The sequence below is a fragment of the Pseudophryne corroboree genome, chromosome 3 (assembly GCF_028390025.1).
Source record: "Pseudophryne corroboree isolate aPseCor3 chromosome 3, aPseCor3.hap2, whole genome shotgun sequence".
Taxonomy (NCBI): domain Eukaryota; kingdom Metazoa; phylum Chordata; class Amphibia; order Anura; family Myobatrachidae; genus Pseudophryne; species Pseudophryne corroboree.
The window spans coordinates 552,743,208-552,757,235 of NC_086446.1; the positions used below are offsets into that span (position 1 = coordinate 552,743,208).

Below are 14,028 nucleotides of genomic sequence, written 5' to 3' on the forward strand. Positions count from 1 at the left end.
CCACAGGGACCAGGACTTTGCTGCAGCGGACGAGGAGGGGGTACGTTTATTCCGGTATATAAGTTTGTATTTTGACACTATTGCTTTGTCTGAGGAAGGGGTATTAGTCCCCAAAATGTTACACAATAAAGCACGCCCTTTATGCATGTTTTACCCAGTTGTTAACAGTCTCTGAGTGCCGCCTTTGCCTTTGGACTTTTGTACACACAGGGTGTTTACCCCAGAGGAAGGCACCGGAGCCGAGTACTGTAAGTCTGGAGTGCCGGGAAAAATTGCTGTCTGTATATATATACACTGCTCAAAAAGACAAAGGGAACACTTAAACAACACAATGTAACTCCAAGTCAATCACACTTCTGTGAAATGAAACTGTCCACTTAGGAAGCAACACTGATTGACAATCAATTTCGTATGCTGTTGTGCAAATGGAATAGACAACAGGTGGAAATTATAGGCAATTAGCAAGACACCCCCAATAAAGGAGTTGTTCTGCAGGTGGTGACCATAGACCACTTCTCAGCTCCTATGCTTTCTGGTTGATGTTTTGGTCACTTTTGAAAGCTGGCGGTGCTTTCACTCTAGTGGTAGCATGAGACGGAGTCTACAACCCACACAAGTAACTCAGGTAGTGCAGCTCATCCAGGATGGCACATCAGTGCGAGCTGTGGCAAGAAGGTTTGCTGTGTCTGTCAGCGTAGTGTCCAGAGCATGGAGGCACTACCAGGAGACAGGCCAGTACATCAGGAGATGTGGAGGAGGCCGTAGGATGGCAACAACCCAGCAGCAGGACCACTACCTCCGCCTTTGTGCAAGTAGGAACAGGAGGAGCACTGCCAGAGCCCTGCAAAATGACATCCAGCAAGCCACAAATGTGCATGTGTCTACTCAAACGATCAGAAACAGACTCCATGAGGGTGGTATGAGGGCCCGATGTCCACAGGTGGGGGTTGTGCTTACAGCCCAACACCGTGCAGGATGTTTGGCATTTGCCAGAGAACACCAAGATTGGCAAATTCGCCACTGGTGCCCTGTGCTCTTCACAGATGAAAGCAGGTTCTCACTGAGCACATGTGACAGACATGACAGAGTCTGGTTACACTAAGAAGAATGTTCTGCTGCCTGCAACATCCTCCAGCATGACCGGTTTAGCAGTGGGTCAGTAATGGTGTGGGGTGGCATTTCTTTGGGGGGGCCGCACAGCCCTCCATGTGCTCACCAGAGGTATCCTGACTGCCATTAGGTACAGAGATGAGATCCTCAGACCCCTTGTGAGCCCATATGCTGCTGCGGTTGGCCTTGGGTTCCTCCTAATGCAAGACAATGCTAGACCTCATGTGGCTGGAGTGTGTCAGCAGTTCCTGCAAGACGAAGGCATAGATGCTATGGACTGGCCCGCCCGTTCCCCAAACCTGAATCCAATTGAGCACATCTGGGACATCATGTCTCACTCCATCCACCAATGCCACATTGCACCACAGACTGTCCAGGAGTTGGCGTATGCTTTAGTCCAGGTCTGGGAGGAGATCCCTCAGGAGACCATCCGCCACCTCATCAGGAGCATGCCCAGGTGTTGTAGGGATGTCATACAGGCACATGGAGGCCACACACACTACTGAGCCTCATTTTGACTTGTTTTAAGGACATTACATCAAAGATGGATCAGCCTTTAGTGTGTTTTTCCACCTAAATTTTGAGTGTGACTCCAAATCCAGACCTCCATGGGTTAATAAATTTGATTTCCATTGATAATTTTTTGTGTGATTTTGTTGTCAGCACATTCAACTATGTAAAGAACAAAGTATTTAATAAGAATATTTCATTCGGACGCGTTTTGGCAAAACCTCTCTGAAATGTTTTTGTTGTATTCGGGTGTGTTTTGGATTCCAGTGTTTTTTTTTTCAAAAACCCATCAAAAACAGCTTAAATCATAGAATTTGGGGGTCATTTTGATCCCATAGTGTTATTAACCTCAATAACCATAATTTCCACTCATTTCCAGTGTATTCTGAACACCTCACACCTCACAATATTATTTGTAGTCCTAAAATTTTAACCGAGGTCGCTGGATGACTAAGCTAAGCGACTCAAGTGGGCGGCACAAACACTGGCCCATCTAGGAATGGCACTGCAGTGTCAGACAGGCACTTAAAAAAATTAGCCCCAAACATCACAAGATGCAGAGATAAATAAATAAAAAAGAGGTGCAAGATGGAATTGTCCTTAGGCCCTCCCACCCACCCTTATGTTGTATAAACAGGACATGCACACTTTAACAAACCCATCATTTCAGACACAGGGTCTGCCACACGACTGTGGCTGAAATGACTAGTTGCTTTGGGCCCCCACCAAAAAAGAAGCAATCAATCTCTCCTTGCACAAACTGGCTCTACAGAGGCAAGATGTCCACCTCATCATCATCCTCCGATTCCTCACCCCTTTCACTGTGTACATCCCCCTCCTCACAGAGTATTAATTCGTCCCCACTGGAATCCACCATCACAGGTCCCTGTGTACTTTCTGGAGGCAATTGCTGGTGAATGACTCCACAGGAATTGATTATAATTAATTTTGATGAAAATCATTTTCTCCACATTTTGTGGAAGTAACCTTGGCCCTCATTCCGAGTTGATCGCTAAGAGTCATCGCATCGCAAATGTCCGAAATGTAAGTATCTGCGCATGCGCAAATGCGTGATTACGCATGCGCGAAGACATACGTACGACAACTGTGCAAAATTACTTTGGACAAAAAAAGCCGTAACTGCCAAACGAAAACAAGGAGTGGCGTGGGCGTGGCGGAGGCGAGACTTCGCAATGCTCCGACATGGGCGTGAAAGTGGGCGTACAGTGTGGGAGTATGCAACTTGCAATGGGCGTGTTTTTCGCACATAAACTTTGTCGCTGTTAAAACTAACATAGGAAACCGTAGCAACATTCACGCAGCAGCAGAGTAGGTCTGCAGTTACTCTACATTTGCGAAGTACTGGTACAAGTGTGTATGCAGTAATTAGCAGTTAATTGGAGAGCACATTCATCTGATGTTCAATTACTTGTTAATTACTGAGCCCATGAAAGTTACCAACCAGCAATTGACTGAACACACATTACATGTTTATTCTACTCACATATTAATCTCACACACTGTTAAATAAGGTTGTTATTTGTGTTTAACTTGGTGTGTAAGCATTGTGCAGAAATGTTTGAATGTGTGTTAGACTACTAAATACAAACAAGTTACATTTTTATTTAAAGTTATATAATTCTGCAACATTCTGATCAATTAACCAACACCCACATAATGCCGCATACACTATGATTTATTTTTAAAAGTCACAATAATATATGTTTTTAACATCTGTCAATGTTTTCAATGATGTCATGTTGTCCAAAGATATTTTATCAAGTTGTCGTGTCTGTTTTATTAATATGGACATTAAAGTGTGGTGCAAAACATACATTTTTTTTTTTTTTAAATTTGAAGGAGAATTAGCAGATTGGTCACCAAGTGTCTATATGTTGACATAATCTTTTTGTAAGTAAGATTTTGCTAATGCATTACCTTCAAGAAATTGCACACATTTTGAATTTATATTTTTTATTTCAGAAATAATATGATCCAACATTTAAACATGGCTCCACATGAGTCTCACAGGCAGAGATAGACCAAGCACCAAGCAGATGGCACTGACAAAAATTATATTGCAGAACTCAGTACTCTGCAAATTTCTGCTTCTGACAAAAGTATCTTATAAATTCATAAATTCAACATATTTCACACCCTGCCACACAAAAATGTGACACAAACTGAGAAATAATTAGTATCCACCACACAAACACAACAATACACAGCACACTAGTGAGAGGAAGATGGCTCTGTTGTTTTTTAAAAGAAACTCACAGGCTACAATTCCTCCAAACAGAAAAAAAGACATTTCACTAAGAGGGAGTGATCCATTCTGGCCACACAAGCCAAGTCCAAAATAACATAGAGGCAACTACAAAAACATGGGTGCTGCCCATCTGGAGAGACATCACTTTCTTCTTTTTCGCCCCGCCTGAGGCTGATCTTCTTTGCTTGGTCTGCGGAGTGACCTTCGTTGGGCCTGCCCAGTGTCCTGTTCTTCCTGGGCAGGGGCAGGGGAGGGAGCCGATGTGGTTGGCTCTCTGCCACTGTGGGCAAGGGAGACAGCGATGGCCTGGAGCCCTTGCAAGATGTTAGTTGCAAGGCTTTGGTTTGAGGAGGCCAGTTGTTCTTGGGCCTGCCTGATCTCTGCCAGACTTTGGCAGAGTTGAGCAACACCTTGCTCAACACAGGTTCGGATCTCAGTGAGCCGGACAGTTATCTGGCTTACCTCCCGGATGACCCCGTCTTGAAATGTGTTTAGGCTCTCACCATACCTAGCAATTTCAAGCAGGATCTCCGGGATAGCAGAGGGTTGGGTGGGGGGGCCAGTAGGAACCTGCATAGGTGGGTTTTGTTGGCCCACACTGGCAGACCCACTAGGTCCCTCCACCTCAGCCTCAACCACATAACCGGCCTGTGACTCAAACTGTTCACCCCCCTGTGCTGTGTTTTGTGGCAAGCAAATAGAAGAATGTGTGGGGGAAAAGTTGGAGTCAAAATTAGTTTAAGATTATTAATACAGTTCAAATTTCAGACAAATACATGTGTAAACTTACCTTCCAAGTCATGTCCCGTCACAATCTCAGGCAGGTCCGTGTCCATATGAGACACCCCTTGGCCCTCCTCATAACTCACACAGGCCATCGCCATCTCCTCCAAGTCAGTAAACTCCACAGCGACAGGTGGTCCCCCCCCTGTTGCCCTTGAGGCATTCCACTCCGCAGCCCTCTTTGCCTTCAGGCGGGATTTGAAGTCGGCCCACCTACATAAATATTGTGAAAGAGGGAAAAAGTTGAGTCTTCTTATTGTTCAAAGTAAATATATAGCACACATGTTCTGCTTGTGTTTGCTAGACATAACATGACATGTAACTACATTTTTTATGCAACTTAGCACAGAAAAAGGATTGTCAAGATGCACTTACCGTCGTCTCACTTCCTGTGATGTTCTGACGACAGAGCCAACTTCATTCACAGATTTTGTGATGTCTCTCCAGATGCGTTCTTTGGAAGCAGCCCCCATGTTTTTGGGGCCCCTATGTATTTTGGACATGGCCTGCGTGACCAAGACACGCAACTCCCTCTTAGTGAATGCAGGCTGTCTTTTTTTCCGTCTGGAGGTAGCCTGTGAGGTTTCTTCAGGTTGGTCATCTCCATCTTCCTCCTCACTAGCAGCTTCTGTCTGCTGTGTTTGTGTGGCTAAAGTCAATTCTCCCTCAGTTTGCTCACTATGTGTGTGTGGCAGGGTATCCACACTCAATTGTTGAGGTTCAGAAGCAGAAATTTGCAGAGTACTAGGTCCTGCATTAACCTCCGCAGAGGCGTATTCTAACAAGCGCCTTTGACACTCTATCCGTTGTTTCTGCAATGCCATCTGCTGCTCTGCAATGCGGTCTATCTCTGCTGCGATTTGCTCACGAGAAGCCATGTTTGTGATGACGTGTGTACGCCGAGGTGTGTGCGCTTATATACCTACGTGCGACTCGTTAATTCACACAGGTGTACACTGTTATTCTGTTGAATGATTGCACTGCTTATTTAAGGGCCTACTGTGCATGCTGTAAGTGTTGGTAGTTTGGCGTTTGAGTTGTTGGCTTGTGCGGGAAGGTGATAGTGGAATTGGCAGAGTGAGTAATTGTCAAGCATACCTTTGTCCTTTTCTTTGCGTTTTGAATATAGACAGTGGCATTTTTTGTGGGTATTTTCGTTTGTGAGTATTCTGTTTTTTTTTTTTTTTTTTGTGTTGGCAAGTTTTTTTAATACATTTTAATATTTTTATTTTTATAACACATATATATTTTGCAAGTCCATTTGTGAAAATATTCCCGTGCTTCTTTGTTTTGACTGTCATTAGTGTTCTCTTGTAGGAATTTACTTTTTGGTGAGAAAAACCAATTTTGTCTTTATTTTTGGGTGTGGTCCACAAAAACAAGACTTTATTTCTTTAGGAGCAGGTAAGTGTCCTTGGCCTGTGTTGGTGCTTGTTTGTTGGAAGTGTCTGTATGCTGTTTTTGACTGTCATTTGTGTTCTCTTGTAGGAGTTTTTTTTTGGTGAGAAAAACCAATTTTGTCTTCATTTTTGGGTGTGGTCCACAAAAACAAGACTTTATTTCTTTAGGAGCAGGTAAGTGTCCTTGGCCTGTGTTGGTGCTTGTTTGTGTTTGTTAAATTTTTTGATTTTTTTTGTAAAGTTTGCTAAACAAAGTGTTTGGGTTTTCCAGGATTGATCTGCAAAGTAGTGTTTGTCTTTCCTGGACTAGGTACTAAATTTCTTAATTTTTAGTTTTTTTTTTTTTAGAAAGTTTTTTTGCATTAATATATGTTTTTTATATCCAAATATTAAATTTAGTTTTATTTGCTTTTTATTTTTGCATTTTGGACATGAATTCAACACAGAAAAAATGTACGCTCCTGCAGTAAGTTGACACCACAATTGTAAAAACAGTTATTGTGTAAAATTTTGGAAAACTTTGAATTATTTTTTATTGACATTTCTTAACATTCTCTCCAAAAAGTGTGTGATGTCAATACATATTGCGGCAGAAGCCCTACCTCCCCAACCCACGCCAGCACTCCCACCCCAACCGCCAGCCCCACAACCACAGCCGGCTCCTCATCAACCAAGGCAACGGAGGCGTGCTAGGCCACCAATTTTCAGAACCCGTGTCATACTTTTTGGGATGCCAGATGATGTGGTGGTGCGTAGATACCGGCTGCCACCACATCTAATCCTAGACACTCTCTCCATAATAGAGAGTGATCTGGAGTCTGAAATTCGGTATCCTACAGCAATACCACCATTGACACAATTCCTTGCAGTGTTACATTTTTTGGCCACAGGATCATTCCAGCATGTTGTTGGAGACCTGGTTGGCATGTCGCAGGGCCAGTTCAGTAAGGTCCTGCGACGTGTCTGCCAGGCTTTCATCAAGCGTGTTAAGCAATTTATTGCTATGCCTTTGGATGTTGGTGCCCTAGATGTGGTGAAGCGGCAATTTGCGGAAGGTGGTAGTCGCTTCCCACATGTTATTGGGGTTGTGGATGGCACACATGTTGCTATTCAGCCACCAAGACATAATGAAGAAATTTATAGAAACAGGAAACTGTTTCATTCTCTGAATGTAATGGTTGTTTGTGGGCCATCCCTCCAGATCCTTTCCCTGAACGCAAAGTTTACAGGAAGTTCCCATGATGCGTATGTCATTAGACAATCAGGGATATGGCAGAGATTAAGATCAAGTCAACGACCAGACATGTGGTTATTGGGTGAGTTGTTGCTCAAATATTTTAGTTACAAACTTACAAAAATATATGAAATTTGTGAACTAAAATTTTGCTTTTATTCCAACAGGAGACCGTGGATATCCTTGCACCCCCTGGCTCATGACTCCTTACCGTAATCCCAGGCCAGGACCACAGATGGCATTTAACTCCGCGCTTACTGCCACTAGCTGGTGGAGCGCACAATTGGTGTCCTGAAAGGGCGCTTTCGTGTGCTCCACCGCACGGGTGGCGACATCATGTATTCGCCGGAGATGGCAAGTAAAATAGTGGTCCTGTGCGCAATACTCCATAATATCGCGGTAAGGAGTAGTGTCGAGCTTCCTCAGGCAGAGGAATTGCCTGATGAGGAGCCAGGGGTTGTGCCACGCTTCGGTGGGGGGAGTGTGACACGGAGGGGGAGCCAAGTGAGGGCAAGAATTGTAGCAGAACATTTCAGGTATAGTGTTTTTAACATTTATATTTGCACAAATAATACAACCCAGTATGCTTATGTATTTTTAAACATGATTGCATTTAGTATGTTCTTGTAAAGTGATTGGGTAATGCTGTTGTTGTGTTTGAATGGTTTTTTCTTTTTAAACACAAAAAACAAAAACACGTTAAGCTGACAATGTTTATGTAATAATTTAAATACTGTAATGATAATAAATAGTGTCCTTATTTATTTTATATCCTCAAATACTGATTATGTAAACAAACACACAAACAAATGATCTTCAATGTTTGACACTTTGTGACTGTCCAGCTGAATGATCACACGACCTGTGGTGAGTACACAGATATGTTTAGTAATTTTCAGTAAAGTCTGTGTCTCTGTGTGTTTATTCTAATTGTTTCTAACAAACATTTTCGCTTATGCTAATGCGAATTTCCGCTCGTGCAAAATAACACTCTGCTCTTCACAGCATTGCAAAGATCAATAAAGTTATTAAAAATGACATATTTTTGGCCAATCACATGCTAACAGACACTATAAATATATGCCCAAATAAGGAAAACGCCATTGCCATGATGCGTGCAGCACCGTTCTCCAGGCGGGAGCTCCGCGTGCTGGTAGCGGTGATGGACCGCCGCGTAGGCCGCGTTGGGCGCTTCATCCCCAATCGGGTGAAGCGCGAGGCCTACGCGGAGGTCCGCCGCCTGCTGCGGACTCGCGTCCGCAGCAGGCGGACAATCATCCAGCTCGAGAGGCGATGGAGTGATCTCCGCAGGCGGACTCCAGATTTGTTGGCGGAGATCCGCCAGCAAATCCGTGCTCTCCATACCCGAAGTAAGTTACATTACATAAGATTTTTTGCTTAAAATGTGATAATGCTTGATCTTCCCAATTTTGAACAAAAGGTTTTTTGTAAACCATTGTGCAAAACCATGTGCACTGCAGGGGAAGCATATGTAACATGTGCAGAGTGAGTCAGATTTGGGTGGGGTGTGTTAAAGCATCTCAATAATTTGCTGTGTTTAAATTAAACAGCCTGTATTTTCCATGGCCATAATTGAAAAAGTCCACCAAATCTAACTCTCTCTGCACATGTTATATATGCAACCCCTGCAGAGCACATGCTTTTGGACAATTGCAAACTAAATTCTAGCTGTAATCCCCTTTGAATTACCTACATTTTACAGTAAGTGGTAGGCTAATTGCAACCTTCAGTCTCCTTTTTAGGAAATTAGGTCAGTGTGTGTGGTTAGGGGAAACAGTACTGACTGTAGTAAAGTGACACGAAACAAGTGCATGTTTCCAAGAAATAAGAAGCAGCCAGGAAACTGGTCCAAAATACTTGATAAGTGCTGGCTATATAATAAGGGCCCTTGAATAGTAATCTGGTGATGTTGCCTAGACAAATCACTATGACTCAATGGACTAGATTAAGGAATGAGCTTCAAAGTTAAAGTTTGGCTTCATTTTGTTTGCTATGGCCAACATGAAGAGGATCTTAACATGTTTGATTTTCTATTTTAAATTTTTAAAAAAAAAAAAAGTAACATAACATTTATATTTAAAAATCAATACTATGTAATTTTGCATGATTAAAAAATGTGGACAATATTTTCATTCTAGGACAACAACAACGGCACAACTCCCCACCCCCTTCCCCTTCCCACTCCCCCTCCCCTTCTCACTCCCCCTCCCCTTCTCACTCCCCCTCCCCTTCTCACTCCCCCTCCCCTTCACACTCCCCCTCAGCTTTCCAGTCCCCCTCATCTTCACAGTCCCCCTCAGCTTCCCAGTCCCCCTCAGCTTCCCTGGCCCACTCCACTTTCCATTCCCCTTCTCACCACACCTCGCCATCTCTTTCTGGGACCCCTTCTCCTCCTTCCCATACCCCTTCTCCTTCCACTTCGACATCCCCATCTGAACCCCCCTCACCCTCTATTGCTTTAAATTTCTCTCCGCCCCCCTCGCCCTCTCAATCAGACCCCCCCTCTGAAATTGCGGCACTAATCCAGCCTCCTTCCCCCATCCAGCCTCCTGCCCCAATCCCTCCTCCTTCCCCAATCCCTCCTCCTTCCCCAATCCCTCCTCCTTCCCCCATCCAGCCGCCTTCCCCCATCCAGGCAACATCCCCACCAAGTGAATGGGCAGAGGAAGCCCCTGCAGAACATTCCGGGAGTCTGGATGTTTCCGAGGAAAGTAAGTTTATTTAAATTTTATACAATAAGATTACCCACTTACACTTACAATGCCAAAACATGCAGTGTTGTACTGTTTGAATTCTTGGACCCTGGAAAAATATTTAAACATTTCATCATGGTGTACATGTTGCCTTTACATATTTGTGAGTGTCATTATATGTACAGTGTGTATGTGTGCAATGTTTTGTGTGTCCACTCTAGGTTGACACTCATTAGGTAGCCAGGGTTGCCAGGACAACAGGGTTTATATGTGTTACTTTTTCAGTGAAACAGTTAGACCTGAGTGGAGTTTAGTATGTTGTTTGCCTTTTACACTTGGGCCTGTGTAGTCTGAATATTTACACTTACAAATCACATGCTTCACTTTGTTATGCAGCCTAATGACACACTGTTTTTTTGTGTGAAAGTTACATTCTCAAAATTAATAATTGTTCGAGTCAAACATGTTTCCACTTATTTAGTAAGGGCAGCTTTCAGGGAGTGTGGGAATGCTATGATATGTTGGGCTGCTGAAGATGTGTTTATGCAGTGTGATGATGCAGGACCAACCCCCTAAAAATAAAAAATAAATTAAACAACAAATGGGAATGAATGCCAACATGGTGTCACATTGACGAAGATGGTAGTTATCTTTAACATGGGATGTCGGACATAGCAACCAATAAGATTATACTTCAAAAATTGGGAGCCACTTCTACAATATAATAATCATATTTTGGCTTGATTGCTATGGGCAACGTTCCATCTTAAATATAACTCACATAGTAGTAAATGTAACACATGGTCTGGAACACTTTAAAATCTGAAAAAAAGGCTGAGCAGGCTTGTGTGTTCTGCTAATGATTGTACCATAAAACAGCCAGGATGTAGTAACTTTGCCATTAAAGCAGACCTGTCCAAACTGCGGCACTCCAACTGTTGAGAAACTACACATCCCAGCATGCCCTCACACAGCTTTGACATTCCCTGACCACAAAACTGTGTAAAGGCATGCTGGTATATGTAGTTTCACAACAGCTGGAGTCCAGCAGTTTGTACATGCCAGCATTTAAGTGTGCTTTGCGCCTTGCTTGGCTAATAAGTAATGTAATTAAGTTATTAATGTTTGTGTTGCATCTTAATTTCAGATGTTGCAGTTGGAGATCCCACAAGTTTTGCAGGGATTCTAAACACCATGCGCCAACACCTGCAAGCAATGCTGGATTGTGTGGACCATTTGGAACAATTTGCATAATTTAGAATATTTCATTTACCAAAAAAACAAAAAAAACAAAAAAAAAAAAAAATAAGTTGTTTAAAGTTAACCGGGTGTTGTGTTTCTTAATGCAAAAAAGGATCAGCAGATTTGCAGGTAGAATTTTTATGACAAAAAAATTACACACATCTAACGTTACATTTTTACCCAAAAAAAAAGGATAATATTGTGTTAAGAAACATGTAAACACCTTCATTCACAAACAACACCTTTAAAAATTAAAAAAGTGAAGAAAAAAAAAAAAAATTTACACTTTGACATGTTGATGGGCAATTATGGCAACAAAGTGTTAATCTGGTTTTGTTCACAGACTTAATTGTTTTTGAACATTAACAATCAAAACACTAATTGGGTTCGTAATTGAAAAGGGCTTGTGGTCTTTAAAAGGAAAGGTGTAATTGCACTTAATAGTCCAAAAAAACATTTTTGTGCGTTTTACCTTAAAAGTGTGCACTTTTACGCAAAACTTTGTAAATATACTCAAACTTAGTATTTTTACGATTAAGTATGTGTTATTGCGATGATTTCGCAATGCTGCGATGGTTTTGCATTACTGCAATGTCATTTGGCGTACGCCCACTTTGTGTAATACTGCGTGCGAATTTGCAAAAATACGTTGAGGGCGGAAGTTCGCAAAATTACTACATTCACGCAACTTTGCGAATATGTTGTGCGTCCGAAAAACTTAGCGATCAACTCGGAATGAGGGCCCTTGTACGCCGATTGCTGACAAGGTGACCGGCTGCACTAAACACTCTTTCGGAGTACACACTGGAGGGGGGCAACTTAGGTAAAATAAAGCCAGTTTGTGCAAGGGCCTCCAAATTGCCTCTTTTTCCTGCCAGTATACATACGGACTGTCTGACGTGCCTACTTGGATGCGGTCACTCATATAATCCTCCACCATTCTTTCAATGGTGACAGAATCATATGCAGTGACAGTAAAAGACATGTCAGTAATCGTTGGCAGGTCCTTCAGTCTGGAACAGATGTGAGCACTCGCTCCAGACTGCCCTGCATCACCGCTAGCGGGTGGGCTTGGAATTCTTAGCCTTTTCCTCGCAGCCCCAGTTGCGGGAGATTGTAAAGGAGGAGCTGTTGACGGGTCACGTTCCACTTGACTTGACAAGTGTCTCACCAACAGGTCTTTGCACCTCTGCACACTTGTGTCTGCCGGAAAGAGAGATACAACATAGGCTTTAAACCTAGGATCGAGCACGGTGGCCAAAATGTAGTGCTCTGATTTCAACAGATTGACCACCCGTGAATCCTGGTTAAGCGAATTAAGAGCTCCATCCACAAGTCCCACATGCCTAGCGAAATCGCTCAGTTTTAGCTCCTCCTTCAATCTCTCCAGCTGCTTCTGCAAAAGCCTGATGAGGGGAATGACCTGACTCAGGCTGGCAGTGTCTGAACTGACTTCACGTGTGGCAAGTTCAAAGGGTTGCAGAACCTTGCACAACGTTGAAATTATTCTCCACTTCGCTAGAGTCAGGTGCATTCCCCCTCCTTTGCCTATATAGTAGGCAGGTGTATAGGCTTGAATGGCCTTTTGCTGCTCCTCCATCCTCTGAAGCATATAGAGGGTTGAATTCCACCTCGTTACCACCTCTTGCTTCAGATGATGGCGGGGCAGGTTCAGGAGTGTTTGCTGGTGCTCCAGTCTTCGGCACGCAGTGGCTGAATGCCGAAAGTGGCCCGCAATTCTTCGGGCCACCAACAGCATCTCTTGCACGCCCCTGTCATTTTTTAAAAACTTCTGCACCACCAAATTCATGCATTCATGTATGTGCAAAACATGGGACGTGCTGGAATTTGCCCAGATGTAATGCACGCACAATATTGGTGGCGTTGTCCGATGTCACAAATCCCCAGGAAGAGTCCAATTAGGGTAAGCCATTCTGCGATGATGTTTCTCAGTTTCCGTAAGAGGTTGTCAGCTGTCTGCCTCTTATGGAAAGCGGTGATACAAAGCGTAGCCTGCCTAGGAACGAGTTGGCGTTTGCGAGATGCTGCTACTGGTGCCAGCGCTGCTGTTCTTGCTGCGGGAGGCAATACATCTACCCAGTGGGCTGTCACAGTCATATAGTCCTGAGTCTGCCCTGCTCCACTTGTCCACATGTCCGTGGTTAAGTGGACATTGGGTACAACTGCATTTTTTAGGACACTGGTGACTCTTTTTCTGACGTCTGTGTACATTCTCAGTATCGCCTGCCTAGAGAAGTGGAACCTAGATGGTATTTGGTACAGGGGATACAGTAACTCAATAAATTGTCTAATTCCCTATGAATTAACGGTGGATACCGGACACATGTTTAACACCAACACAGCTTCCAAGGCCTGAGTTATCCGCTTTGCAGCAGGATGACTGCTGTGATATTTCATCTTCCTCACAAAGGACTGTTGGACAGTTAATTGCTTACTGGAAGTAGTACAAGTGGTCTTCCGACTTCCCCTCTGGGATGACAATCGACTCCCAGCAGCAACAACAGTAGCGCCAGCAGCAGTAGACGTTACAATCAAGGAACCATCGGAGGAATCCCAGTTAGGAGAGGACTCATCAGACTTGCCAGTGACATGGCAGCAGGACTATTGGTGTTCCTGTCTAAGGAGGAAATTGACACTGAGGGAGTTGGTGGTGTGGTTTGCACTGGGAGCTTGGGTACAAGAGGAAGGGATTTAGTTGTCAGTGGACTGCTTCCGCTGCCACCCAAAGAATTTGAATTTGTCAAT

General features: G+C 43.6%; 1 long non-coding RNA gene across 1 annotated transcript; it reads left to right on the top strand.

The window, feature by feature from the left end:
- Window positions 1-8,132: 8,132 nt before the first annotated feature.
- Window positions 8,133-11,255, top strand: LOC135058014 (uncharacterized). The gene is made up of 3 exons (XR_010244530.1): window positions 8,133-8,173; window positions 9,466-10,038; window positions 11,168-11,255. It is a non-coding gene; the product is annotated as an uncharacterized LOC135058014 (long non-coding RNA).
- The last annotated feature ends 2,773 nt before the right edge of the window (window positions 11,256-14,028 follow it).